Below are 14412 nucleotides of genomic sequence, written 5' to 3' on the forward strand. Positions count from 1 at the left end.
GCCTAGGAAGGTGCCAAGAGGACAGACGCATAGTGCAAGTCAAAAGTGTAAATTAAACAGTGTAATCATAATGTTATAGTTTTATGCCAGCTTTATGTCTGTGGAGAGGGCTTTGTCAGATACACTGATGTAGTACACTATACCAGAAGTGCACATACAAGACTCATAATTTTGGTTTGGTTTTTGGCAGAATTTAGCCTACAACTTTATTGATTACAGCAAGTGAGTGGTTGCATAGGCTCTGGTTTGACTAGCTCCCTGCCATGCAGGTAGCGCTGACCCAGGGTTCCAGCATAGGTCAGCCAAGGGTGAACATCCGGATAGGCAGAAAGCCAGGGACATGCTATGTCTGCCACCCAGATGTCTCCCTGGACTCAGGCACAGGCACAACCCCTCACAGGGTTGACCAAACCATTGAGTCCTTGGATTCCTTTAACGGAATACCCTTCACAACGGGATGGTGAGAGCGTTCCCCCATCCCTATCACCTGAACCAGAGCCTATCCGCAACCTTACAAGTTGTGATGATTTGCTACGCGGCAGGCAAAACCCAAATGGCACCAGCCAATCAGCCAAGTGGGGGAAATTCCTGCCGTGCCCCTGTCCCAACGACAGGCGACACATGACGGCATAGCAAGGTCAAGCATACAAGTCCTAAAAGTAGGGAGAGGTGGGTGGGTGTTCCGATGCATGCACCAAAAGAAGAAGTTCTGGGTCATGTTTATGGGCAATAGGTAGGCATAAACAATAGGTAGGCATATCATCTCTCTTTCTCTCTATTTATATTTTAAAGGAAAAACTCAGGAAAAGAACAGTAAAAAAAAGCAAAACACCACTCTGCCATCTTTTATTCCTTGCCACCACATGCCTGGCAGGATTCTGGATATGGCTGCCTGTCTGCCTTTGTTTTTTTCGCCCCATCATCTTTTTGATTGCTCTGCCCATATGGTTGACTGGATATTTTGTTTGTGACATTTTCGCCCTTTTTAATTTGTATTTAGGGGATATTATTCTAAGCGGAGGACTTTGAAAAAGGCCTAATGCCATATGCATATGCCAGAGATAGATCAGCAGGCAGACACATAGAATACACAAGGATGCTCTGCCACAGAAATAGGTAGAAGGGATATTTGACCATGGGGGTCATTATTTTTTGTAAGATTTTTTTTACGCAGGGATGTAAATGCAAATCTTCTCCATTCCTTTCAAAACAGGCACCTCCCAAACTCAGGTTCATTTACTTTAGGCAGTATACACACACACACACACACACACACACACACACACGGCTGCTTGGGCGAGATACATACTTTTAAAACTTGGAACACATGAAATCTAAATTATTATGCTTGTGATTGCAACCCACCCCATCACTGCCACCCAGCTCCGCAATGCAAACAGCTTGTGTGGAATGCAGTTTTCTTTCTTTGTTCCTCTTACTCCTCCATTTTTCAAAGAGAAGAGAGTCCTAACAGAAGCCTATTATTAAGTAAAGATCACAAAGGTCTAATATTTCATTTGCAAATTTTAATTTGATGACTTCAAGAGATCTTAAGGGGGGGGTGTTTCCACAGAAAGGAACTCTGACGGAAGTTCTGGTTGCTGAAATGGACATCATAATCATTGTGTAGGTGGCATTGTTAGCGTAGCTGAAGCAGAAAGAAAGCTTTGATTCTTTTGAATTGAAAACCTATGGTAAAAACTGCTCAGGGAACCTGACTAAAAAGCTATGCCCTATTAAAATTCGGTTAGGTTTTTTGGCAGGCTGCTATGGCACCAGATGGGCTAAAATTCTCAAATGTCACCTTCTTTCAAGTATTCCCTCAGAAGCCTATTGAACTAATTCACTGTAGCTTCACCAGGTGTTTTTTTGCTTTTGCTTTTGTTTAGTTTTGTTATTAACATTTTTATTATTGTTAAGCATCTTTCAGTGACTTGCACAGTATCATATACTAAATAGCGTGGTTTTTACACATCAAGATATTCAATAGACCAAATGTTTTGTCAACACCAGCTATGGCATTCTAAAAAGCAGAAGCTTGCCGGTGATTCTTCCAAAATAAAACAAAAAGAGAAATGTCATTGTGCTTGACAAGTTATTTGGGTCCATTTTGGCCTGTTTTCACAAAAGAAATGTGGAACTCCCAATTCCAAACCGATCTGGAACTGGCAAGAATTAGGCCAGAATAAACCATGAAAAAAATGTTGTTGTGGGGGGTGGGGGATCAAGCAATGGAAAAACTTACAGTGGATCAGCTCAGTCATGTGACCTGGCTATGCAGCAAAAGTTAAGCAAGCAAAAGGGTTAGGGTAAGTCAAACTCTATTTTTTGTGGGAGAATCAGCCTCATATGCTTAAGTCTGATTAATGCAGGACACGGTTAAGACTATGATTTCTAAGCTGTCCTGCCAGACTGTCACTTCCCCTCACCTTGGGAGGAAGAGTTGTCAAGCTCCTTGTTCTCCCATTCCACCATGTGAACTCCTATGAGTAAAGAGATCTGAGCTGGTTGTTCCAAGCTCAGACTGCTTGGCAAGCCATCTTTGTGTTTCTAAACAGATAATTTAGAAACATTCACCACCTTGGAACCTAAGTTTTATTGCCTGTGTTTTCTGACGGCTGTATGGAAAAGTAGCATACTCTCAGCTGGATACCGTCCTATCAGAGACGCATAAGGAAGATAAAATTATCCACCTGGGTGATTTTAATGCAAGAGTTGGGCAAGATTTCGATCTGTGGCCTGGGACTATTGGGAAAGAAGTAGTTGGCAACAGCAACCAGAGCAGAATCTTACTTTTGATGATATGTGCAGCGTACAACCCTGTTATTACCAACATACCCTTTCGACAGAAAAATAAATTTAAAACTTCATGGAGGCATCCTCGGTCAAACCACTGGCACCTCTTAGACTATGTTATTGTCCATGCTAAAGATCGCCATGATGTGCTCCTTACTAGAGTTATGACGAGCGCCGAAGACTGCTGGACAGATCATCAACTAATATGCTCCACGATGGCTATCAAGATTATACCTCAACGCAGGCTTCAAGGAAGGAAACCAAGATACAAAATGAACACTCAAGCCCTTCAAGATCCCATTAGGCAGGATTGCTTCCAAACGACTCTTAAGGACCACCTGCTTTCAGAATTCGCTGATAACATCGAGGAACACTGGACCAAACTAAAAACATCCATTATTGCAGCCTGTCAACAAACTATTGGATACCAAGCCAAGAAACACCAGGACTGGTTTGATGAGAATGATAGTGAGATTGAACACATGATTGACAAGAAAAGAAAGGCCTTTCAGATCTGGCAAAGAGATAGAAACTGTGCCACTAAGAAAAAAACCTATGCCAATGCTAAGCTGAGGTTCAAAGAAGAACCAGAGAACTGAAAAACACCTGGTGAATAAAAAATCTCAAGAGATCCAGCACTTAGCTGACACTCATGATGCACAGAGTTTCTTTAAAGCCACAAAGACCATCTATGGGCCAATAAATCATGGCATATGCCCCCGACGCTCAGCAGACGGTATTACACTTCTAAAAGATAAAGAAGCTATTGCACTACACTGGAAAGAACATTACCAACATCTCCTTAATCGCGACTCCCCTGTAGCTGCTGAGGTCCTCTCACAAATTCCGCAAAACAAGTTAGAGATGAGCTTTCTGTATCTCCAAATCTGGAAGAGTTGTGTACAGCTATTAACCAAATGAAAAACAACAAAGCCAGTGGACCTGCTGGAATCTTCAGAGTGGGTAGAATTGAACTTACACAACAACTTCACAAGCTCATCAAAAAAATCTGGGAAAGAGAAGAAATCCCAGCAGATTTTCGGGATGTCAAAATTATCAATCTCTTTTTTTAAAAAAGTGACAGAATTGATTGTGGAAACTATTGAGGCATCTCTCTATTAGCTGTGGCCAGCAAAATTCTTGCAAGGGTCTTAGCAAACCATCTTGTAACAATATCTGAGGTGACCCTTCCTGAATCCCAAAATGGTTTTCGGCCTTCTAGGGGGACAGTGGACATGATTTTCACTGCTCAACAGCTTCACGAAAAATGCAGAGAGCAAAACCAGCCCCTGTATATGGCGTTTATTGACCTGACTAAGGCTTTCGACACTCTAAATCGTAATGCCCTGTGGACTGTCCTTCTCAAAATTGGTTGCCCAGATAAATTTGTAAACATCATTCGGCTCCTCCATGATAATATGACAGCAACAATCGCAGATAACAATGGCTCTCAAAGTGAAACATTCACAGTGAGATCAGGTGTTAAAAAGGGTTGTGTTATTGCCCCTATTCATTATTTTCATTGCCATGATCCTATACTTTGTCGAAGGGAAACTCCCCACCAAAGTAGAAATCATATATAGAACAGAAGGAAAGCTCTTCAATCTGAACAGGCTGAAAGCAAAGAGTAAGGTTACTGTAACTTCTGTCATAGAGCTTCAGTATGCTGATGACAATGTAGTGTGCACACACTCAGAGGATGACCTCCAAACCATCCTAAATATCTTTGCAGAAGCTTACGAAAAGCTATCACTCAACATCCAAAAAACCAAAGTGCTGCACCAACAAGTACAAAATAACCCTTCTGCAGTGCCACAAATCCAACTCAATGGTGTAACGTTGGAAAATGTTGATCACTTCTCCTACCTAGGCAGTTATCTTTCCACAAGGACCAACATTGATGCTGAAATCCAGCATTGCCTGAGCTCTGCTAGTGTGGCTTTCTCCCGATTGAAGTGCAGAGTGTTTGAGGACCGGGACATTCACAGGGAAACCCAAATGCTTGTTTACAAAGCTATTGTACTGTCAAACTTACTATATGCTTGTGAAACATGGGCCACGTATAAACGCCATCTCCAACTCCTTGAAAGATTCCATCAACAGTGTCTCCGAAAAAAAATACACATCACTTGGGAAGACAGGTGAACTAATATCAGTTTACTGGAAGAAGCAGATATCACCAGTATTGAAGCAATGATTCTTCAACATCAACTTCGTTGGACTGGTCATGTTGTGCGGATGATCATCTTCCAAAGCAACTACTCTATTCTGAACTTAAAAATAGAAAGTGTAATGCTGGTGGTCAACAAAAGAGGTTTAAAGACTGTCTCAAGGCAAATCTAAAAAAATGTGGTATGAACCCTGACAACTGGGAAACACTGTCCTACGAGCGCTCCAGTTGGAGAACAGCCTTTACCAAAGGTGTCATGGGCTTTGAAGACACTCGAACTCAGGACGCAAGGGAGAAACGTGCTAAGAGGAAGGAACGCTTGGCAAATCCACACCATGATTAACTCCTGCCCGGAAACCAATGTCCCCACTGTGGAAGGACATGTGGATCCAGAATTGGCCTCCACAGTCACTTACTTGTTAAAACCGTGTTTATGGAAGACAATCTTACTCGGCTACAAGTAATCGCCAAAGAAGCTGGAAAAGCACATGAATCTGGCCTTCGTAGAGTTTGTAAGTAAACCATTTTTAACTTACTGAATGTGTGATCTCTTTCTTTGCTAAAGGAGGAGGGGAACTTTCTAAGAAACGTAGAATGGATTATTTTAAAGGTCTCGCAACCTATATTTTCATGCTTTGCTTAGCTGTATATTTTGTGATTTTAAATCTCTGCTTGGGTTCTCTCACCAAAGAGTACTTGCCCTAAACCTGGATCTTAGCATCCAGGAATTTTCTTTTCAATGCCAATTTTCTTTAACCAAAATACCAACATTTTAAAGGCTTGTTTTCCCTCTGCCAGTCTTAAACCAGCTCAGCCAGCAGTAGCTCCGTTCCTGAATGGAGTTTGGCTGTGGTATACTTTGTGATGGCTTAACTTAAACTGGTGTAAATTACACTGGCTTCTCCATTCATCAACTTTGTGAGCTGACTATGTTGACTATTTTTCTAGGACACAATATGCCTCTTTTGAAAAAACCAACAAACAAACCAAGAAAATTGAAACATTCAATTGTTTCAATTTTCTAGTAGGAAGATCTTGATAATTAATAAACTGTAAACTGCCTGTTGTTCCATAAATCCATCAATTTAATTGGAACTAGCCTCTTCCATCTAGACAAATCCCCTATAAAGCTGTATTCATTAAAATGATTTATAAACCACCTGCTAAGGAAAGATAGCAGGCAATGACTGTCATAAATAAATAAATAAATAAATAATCTCCATATCTTCAGGAAACCTGATTTAGTTCAATGTTCTGACATGGTATTATTTTCTCAAGATACCAAATGTATTCTAGTTAGGTTCCAAAATAAAACTCATCCAGTTCTTTTCACTGATATTTGGTTTCCAAAGGACCAAATCTTGTCCTTCTCTTGCATATCTTTGGAGTCCACTTTTAAATCTCTTTGCTTATTCTAGGATGACTATTTAGCATTACAAATTTCATATTAAACATGTCCTGTCCTTTGGGATGCATCCAACAGTGTCCATGTGCAAGCAGAGTAACAGACTCCCTTCTTCTCCTTCCTCCTGCACAGCCTGCTATTCCTCTCAAATTTGTACAATGGAACATATAAGGGTAAATTATTCAAACCAGGGGAGGTTCAGAATGATCAAGGGGGTTAAAGTAACCCCCCTAGGAAGGAAAGGTTACCACATTTTAATTCAGCACCATAGTTAAACTGTGGAATTAGCTCCCACAATAAAAGTAGTCCGGCAGATGGGAAATAAGCCTTTAAAATATTGAGTTACAATGCTCTTTTTGCTAGCTTAATGGTACACTATATTGCCAGGTCATTTGACCGAGCTGGATGGGTTTAGGATCCAGCCTGTGTCCCTGTTTCCTGTCTCTGCCACGTTCCTGGAACACCCCTTTAAAAGATTTTTGTCAGCCTAAGATCTGCTGGGCTCAGTTCAGATGGATGAAGGAGATAAACTGGCATATCTCCAGCTGAGTAGAGGATAAAGGAATTAAATCAGCATAGGCCATAGATCCGCTTGATCCAAATCCCACTGGTTTTAGTGGATCTTGCCACAGGATTGTCCCTTATATGGCTGTCGAAATCCAGAAAACAAGGGAGATTTCCCCATTCTGCTCATTCCTAATACAATTATTTTTTTTTCCCCTGTCTCATATTTTGGCCTTCCATCATGAAGAAGTTGTGTTTGTGTTGGGCAGGGGAGATCTCAGAACCACTGAAGTAAGGCTAATACAAAAACTTGTTAAAACCGCCTTTTGTGATAGAGTCTAGGAAGCATGTAGCTGTAGCCCAACATTCAATATGTCCTTCCAGCTTGCCATTGGGGAGGAACACCATACCTGCAGTGACAGAGAATAAGGTGATAATATTACTTATCTCAACACAACATGAGCTCCTGGCTGGCAGATGCAAGAGCTACAAGCCTTAACAGGAATGAATTTTACATCTGACACAATCATATCAATTGGAGTGCACAAGCCAGAGCAAAGCTTAACAACATCTGTCTCCAAGGCTGAAGACAGCAGCAATAAATCTACGAGCATCACAGTGTGTCTGTATGTGGTGTGTGTGTGTGTGTGTGTGTGTGTGTGTGTTTGTGAAGATCACAAGTATGTGTAAATCTGAATCAACAAGTGCTGGTTGTTGTTGTTTTGCACATATTTTGATACTTTTGAAAATGATTATCTTTTAAATTAAAGGATCCTGTGAACATAGCTGTCAACTTTTACCTTTTCTCACGAGGAATCCTATTCAGAATAAGGGAATTTCCCTTAAAAAGGGGAAAAGTTGACAGCTATGCCAGTGAAACAATTCTGGTGTTGTCATCCACGGCACCTTTCCATTGCAGCCATCTTGCTTCATTGGAACAGATCTGCTAATGCTGCCACTAGGAAAAGCCTTGGAGACAATCAAACAATCACATAAGGCTGTAGTTCTATATTCATTTAGAATGATAGAATTGTAGAGTTGGAAGGAACCCTGAGGAACATCTAGTCCATGCAGGAATATGCAGTTGCCCCATATGGGGGTCAAACCTGCAACCTTGGAGTTATCAGCACCATGCTCTAACCACATCTGCGCTATACATTTAAAGCAGTATCATACTATATTAAACAGTCATAGCTTCCCCGAAGGATCCTTGGATCTGTTGTTTGTTAAGGATGCTGAGCATTATTAGGGGACCCCTATTCCCCTCTCAGAGCTACAGTTCCCAGATTTCCCTGGGATGAAGGACTCATTGTTAAACCACTCTGAGTTATGGAGCGCTGACACCAATCATGTACAGTGGTGCCTCGACTTACGGATTTAATCCGTTCCGAAGGCACCTTCGTAGGTTGAAAAATTCGTAAGTCGAAAAGCCCCATTGGAAACGCGATTTCCCATAGGAATGCATTGAAAATGGAAAATTTCGTAAGTCAAAGCAACCCCATCTAGAAATTTGTAAGTTGAAAAAACCCTATCTAAAACCACCGCAGTTTCCGTTCGGATGTCGAGAAATTTGTAAGCGTTTGCCCCATTTGTAAGTCGAAAATTTGGTTGTCGAGTCATTCGTAAGTCAAGGTACCACTGTAATGGAAGCTGAAACAATTAAGGATACTATTGGGGCAAGTGGCTTCTTCCTTTTGCTAGTGTGATGCCCACCTCCACTTATTTTATTGAGATACTATGGCTTTGAAGGCTGATCAATTGAAAGCTATACTACAACCTGTGTAGGTATCTTATAAGCACATGAGTGGAATTCACTGGCTGATTGGTTTCCTTGACAACCAATATGAGTGATTTTGGATTACATTTGGCCATGATCCAGAAAACTTTGTGCTCAATTGGGTCCAATTAAGATCAATTTTTTAAAGGCCCACAAGCTGTTCTATCAGCAGCAGCCGGAAAAGTCCCAGCTGTGCTCATGGAATTTGCCCACTGGACTGTGGCCATCAGGCTATTCACATCATGTGTAATTGCTATCAAAAAACCACACTCTCTCTCATTGGGTAGGATGTGACAAGCCTGTCATTTTATGTACCGTTTAACTGATGGTTTAAACTTTTCAAAATTAAACAAACATGCACATTAAAATGGATCTGGCATGCGCCTGCAAAATAAATAAATAAAATGCTTGGTTATATATATTGCATGTCAACCTTTATTATTTTTAACTTGCCTTTCCTCAAATGAGTTTCAGGCCTGGGAATGTGGTGTTTCCGCCATGTTAATCCTCAAATCTTTTCCCATCTTGCCGATTAGGCTGAAAGTTGAATGGTCCAAGATCACTCAATGAACTACTCCCTCATCCCAGTTTAGCTAGGGCAAAGCTGGCTGAGCCAAGTCCTGCAGATCTTACAGTGGCATCAACCCTGAAAAATAGGCTTAGGGCCTGGCAGAAAGTACTTAACGCTGGATCCCAATACTGTTCAGCTTGGCAATGTGAACTGGCAACCCAGCAGAACTTAATGCTGGCAAAGAGAATGGTGTAAGTCAAACCTTATTTGAAAGGCTAGCTTTCTCTTTGCCAGGATTTGGCGGCTTTGGCAGTAGCCCTGCTCCTGAACAGAGTTTGGCTCTGGTGTACTTTACCTCTGCTTAACTTAAGCCTGTGCAAATTAGGTTCATTTCCCATTACTTTCCCATGCTTATGACTGCTCCCTAATATGGTAGCATGAAGGGTTCTTTTATTTGTGCAGGATTTGGAACCTGTTTAGATCTAGTCCTATTAATGCATATACTTTTAGCTGCTCTGCTATCTTTTATATAGCCTTCTTCTTTTTTTGGCAATCACTTGTAGCCGAGTAAGATTGTCTTCCATTAATATGGTCTTAACAGTGTGTCCATAAGTGGATGTGGAGGCCAATTCTGGATCCGTGCATCCTTCCACAGTGGAGACATAGGTTTCCCAGTGGGAGTTGATCACGGTGAGGATTTGTCAAGTGTGCCTTCCTCTTAGCTCATTTCTCCCTTTCGACCTCCATGACACCTTTGGTAGAGGCTATTCTCCAACTGGAGCACTGTTATATAGTATTGCTTTAATATTATACAGCTTTTTAAAAAATTGGTCTGGGAGTTTTTAAGTGTGTGTGGAGAAGAAATCCAGTTTAGCCTTGTGATTTTTGTATGCACCTACTGACACACACAAAAATAGCACAGCAGTAAGGGGAATGCCCCCCCCCCAGTTAAGCTCACTGCATTCTCTTGATAGCAATGTACTACAGTACTTCAAATATGAAAAAAAAAAATACTTCATCTCTTAAAATTTCAAAGCAGTGCTTGGGGGTTTCAGATTATGATTTTCATTGATTTTTCACAAGTTTAAAGAGAATTACAGCTTTAACTATTTTGCATTTGCAAAAGAAGTTAATGAATTGGGCAGCAGTACATTTTCAGGGAGCAGGGAGTTAAAACGTCACTGACTTTCATAAGCTGCTTTAATTGGTTTCCCCCAAAACTCTGTATCAGTGTATATGGAAATTATCAAGGCTTTTCAAGATTTTAATCTGATCTGATTAACTTTCTCGTGCACTGCTGAAGCTTAGTAATTTACTCTTTTATTGTAACCAAATGCAGTTTACCTATATACATTTTTCATTTCAGTTTATTTCCATGTTGTCTTTTTATTTCCTCAAGGGCAGAAGCATACACTGTTTAATGCTTGTTGACATTACATTACCTCCTCATATTTGGTAGGATGCCTAGATCTTAATTTTAATGTATGGTGGATCTATTGAAAAGCAATAACCATTTTATCTGTTTGGCAAATTAATTGCTGTTCGAATGCCATTTAGAATTTCATAATTTTAATAGCCAAGGAGACTTTGAGCAGCTAATGCAATATTTTCCATTCAAAGGCTTATATTTTTTGGCTTCTGTGCTGAGTATTCTCAAGTCAAACTTTGAAATGTATGTCTGCAAGCACAAAATATTCTACAGATAGCTGGAGGTGAGATTTCATTTCATGATTTGCTTTGTTTCTAAGAGTTCAAATTAAGGAAGGACCATAACTCAATGGCAGAGCAAGTTCTTCACATGAGTAAGGTCCCAGGTTCAATCCTCAGGATCTCCAGTTTGCCTTTGGAAAGACGCCTGTCAGAAACCCTTGACATTCACCGCCAATCAGTGTAGACAGTACTGAACTGGATGCACCAATGGTGAGCTTTGGTATAAGGCAGCTTCCTATCTTCCTGTGGATTTGCCATGCTAGGAGCCCGCACTTTACTACATCAAGAGATATACTAAAATAGAACGATCCATTTGTGGGCAGAGGATTTTGGGAGTGGATCCCTTTCCCAGACATGCAAGTTGTTGCTGTGTCCTGCATACAGCACCTAAATAGGCCTGATAGCCTTATGGATCTATTGCAGTGAGTATGGCCCACCAATGTTGATGGGATGGGGAGCTGAGTCCATCCATGCCTATATTCCCACAATCGAATGTCAACCACTGTTCTTCATGAGAGTTTGTCAGCATCAAGACCAATAACTTAGAAGTACCTCATAAAAGCCCTGCTGCATCAGGCCAAAGGCCCTTCTTGTCCAGCATCCTCTTCTCATAGTGGCCAGGCAGATGCCTATTGGAAGCTCACAATCAACAGCATCCTCCCGACCTGTTGTTCCCAGCAACTGGTATATGGAAGCTTCTGATAGCAAAGGTAGAAAAATAGCAATCCTGCCTAATTGCCATTGATATCTGTATCTTCCATGCACATGTGCACTGCTGCAATGACAATGGAATTTAGTACTGAGGAAGTATGTTTAGGATGCCAGCTTATCACTCCCATCCTATTATCCTGCTTATATTGATAGGAGAATTGCAGGTAGATGGCACGCAATGACTAGGAAGCAGCAGCTTTGGAAAGTGATAATCAATTCAGAGAACATTTCCATGCCTTCCCCCATCCAGCAAGATTTCTTGAGACGAAACACATTTATTTTTTGTTTTTGTTTTTTGTGGGACATGGCAGCAAAAGAGGCTACTACTGCCTTTTGGGCTGCTTCTCTGGATAACAAATGAAAATCATATTTTGTTAAGCCAGCAAAGCTCCGTCTAAAGTTTTGTGCCCTGGTTAATACATCACCTAGACTAGTAATTCAAGTAGGAACAATACTTACATCCATGAATGGTTCCATTTGCATGTGAAAGTCCTACAGTATGATCCCATACTTGCCTACTCAGAGGTAAGCCCAATTAAGCTCAATAGGACTCACTCCCAGGTAATTCTGTATAGCACTATGGCCCAAAACTCATAATGAAGAGCTTATGGTGTCCTCATCATTCCAGATACCCAGAATGTTTATCAGCTCTTATGATGCTTGAAGATTCTGGATTGGATGGAGAGAATTAATGCAACCTGGTGGACTATTTGATACTCTGCAGAGTCTATCCAGGTGGTTTCCAATAATGTACAATTGTAGCCTCTTCTGTTTTCAAATGAGGCAAATGCCAAGTTTTTCTTGACAACATGGCCACATGGGCAATGGAAATAACCAATGTTTGCAATCCTTGTCACTTTTCCCTTCGTTTTTTTGCACCTCAGATTGATGATTATAGCACATTTGGAAGAGCTCTCTGCTTATTTTCTCCTCACTGTCAGAGCCAGCATGTCATTACACTGACCTATCTAGTCCCTTAGCTAATAATGGCTGTGTCAGCTTAGTTCTCTTTCAGATGGTGCTATCAGTTTGGATTAGCACATACCTCAGAGAGCCTGGCCATTTTCTTCTGTGCCTTACAAATAGTTTGGGTGGCTATTTGTCAGCAAATTCTCATTTAACTTCAGTAAAAGGGAAATTCGCTTGTAAACAAAAATATAGGTGGATCACTTAAAGATGTTCCTGAGAAATATTTCCCAAACATGGTTTTTTGTGTCTTTTAATGGAAAAAAAGAAAAAAGGCAGGCATTACAACAGAACTCAAAAGCATATTTCTTTCCAGATGTTGTTTTGGATGGCAGTGAGGTACACCAATATATTATTTTGTAAATAACTTTTCAGTTACAAATGGTGTCCTAGTGATTAATTTTGAGGAGTGAGAGCCTGCATATGCTCAGAACAGGAAATTCATTCTGGCTCACACACCTAACCCACACTTATTCCTGAAACAAGAGGCAAACCAAAATACAGTTCTTCTTTGAAATTCACACTTCTCCAGATTTTGTGCTGAAGTTCTCCAACCAAAGGTGTGTACAAGAATGAATATATTGGTGTGTACAAGAATGAATATATTATATATGAATATATAAAGATGCACACATTAGGGAAAATAGCATCCAAATATGGGAGATGTGTGTGCAAAAATGAGCACTCACACTTTACATTGTGGGTGCCCTTTGCGGGATCGCCCGTGGTGCTACAGTTCCCAGGGAGCTTACTGGCAAACAGGGGCTGGCTTGCCTCTCAGTGTTAATTTCTAGAGGTTCACACCCAGTCTCAGTAATCAAGTTTCATCCTGGGAGGTGGCGCCAGCCCCATTTATAAATAGAGGGTGGAGCCGATGATAGCCAGGCAATCGGCTCTAGAGATTCACTCTCCCTACCCTCCCTTTGTTTAATGTTTCTTGTTTGCAGGTTAACTTTTTCTTCCTGTTTAGCGGGCGCTGCTGCGGTCTTTGACAGGTTGCTGTTGAAGGACCGGGAAGAAATTTCCCTGCATCGGCAGGTTTTGTCTTCCCCGTAGCAATTCGTCACAACTTTGGTGGTTATGACCTTGGGTGGAATCCTTTACTCTTTTCTTCCCTATAGGGGGGGGGGCGTGAAGTGGTGACTCACCCCCCTGTGGTGGCGATTCCAGGGTCCCCCTCTTAAAGGGGTTATATATATGGGTGGCACTGGCCATACACTGAAAGGTCATCAGTGAACTACCCTGTGGGGGGGATATGGGCTGGGCTGCCTGCTACACTTACGTCTTGGAGAGCACCCCCATATCCCATTTACCCCGGTGAGCCCCGGTTCCCCCCGGCTGGTGGGCTGGGAGGAATACATGCCCAAGGCCTAAGCCAAGGTCTTCCTACATTTGGAAGTTTAATAAAGTTGTGGCCTAATTTTAATTCCATAACACGTTGTCAGAGTCTTTATTCCTTCCTTATGATCCCCGGGGGCTGGGGCTGTCACCACCTGGTCACGCAATGTGTATATTAGGAAAAACCATACAATAAAACACTGCTGAATTTTCGTGAGAATTTTTCAAAAAGTAAACTGATGCGGTGAACTGAATTTAGGATGAGAAATCAAAATTGACAGATTTGTCCATCTCTGCTATCACCAAGTTCCCCACTGCCATACTAATGAGTTTGGTGGAACGTTTCTATTTAGACAAGCAGTCCTTCACGCAGTAGTTTCAAAGGCAGATTGTGGGGTCCCATAAGAAGAAAGTGGTTTTCATGCACAGATGTTGTAGTCCAATCCTCTGGTGGGCAGTCACAAGTGGGACCCCACAATTGTTGTATTGTTGCTCTCCTGGCTTCCTAAAAAAACAGTAGATCA

The 14412-nt window shown here is 41.4% G+C and overlaps 1 long non-coding RNA gene across 1 annotated transcript in view; it reads right to left on the reverse strand.

Annotated features, from left to right (window-relative positions):
- Positions 1-1290: 1290 nt before the first annotated feature.
- LOC118090428 (uncharacterized) overlaps positions 1291-14412 on the reverse strand; it is a 33950-nt gene continuing 20828 nt past the window's right edge. The window contains exon 3 of the long non-coding RNA XR_004693249.2: positions 1291-7285. This is a non-coding gene — a long non-coding RNA (uncharacterized LOC118090428). The remainder of the gene's footprint in view (positions 7286-14412) is intronic.

This window comes from Zootoca vivipara, chromosome 8, assembly GCF_963506605.1.
Source record: "Zootoca vivipara chromosome 8, rZooViv1.1, whole genome shotgun sequence".
NCBI lineage: Eukaryota > Metazoa > Chordata > Lepidosauria > Squamata > Lacertidae > Zootoca > Zootoca vivipara.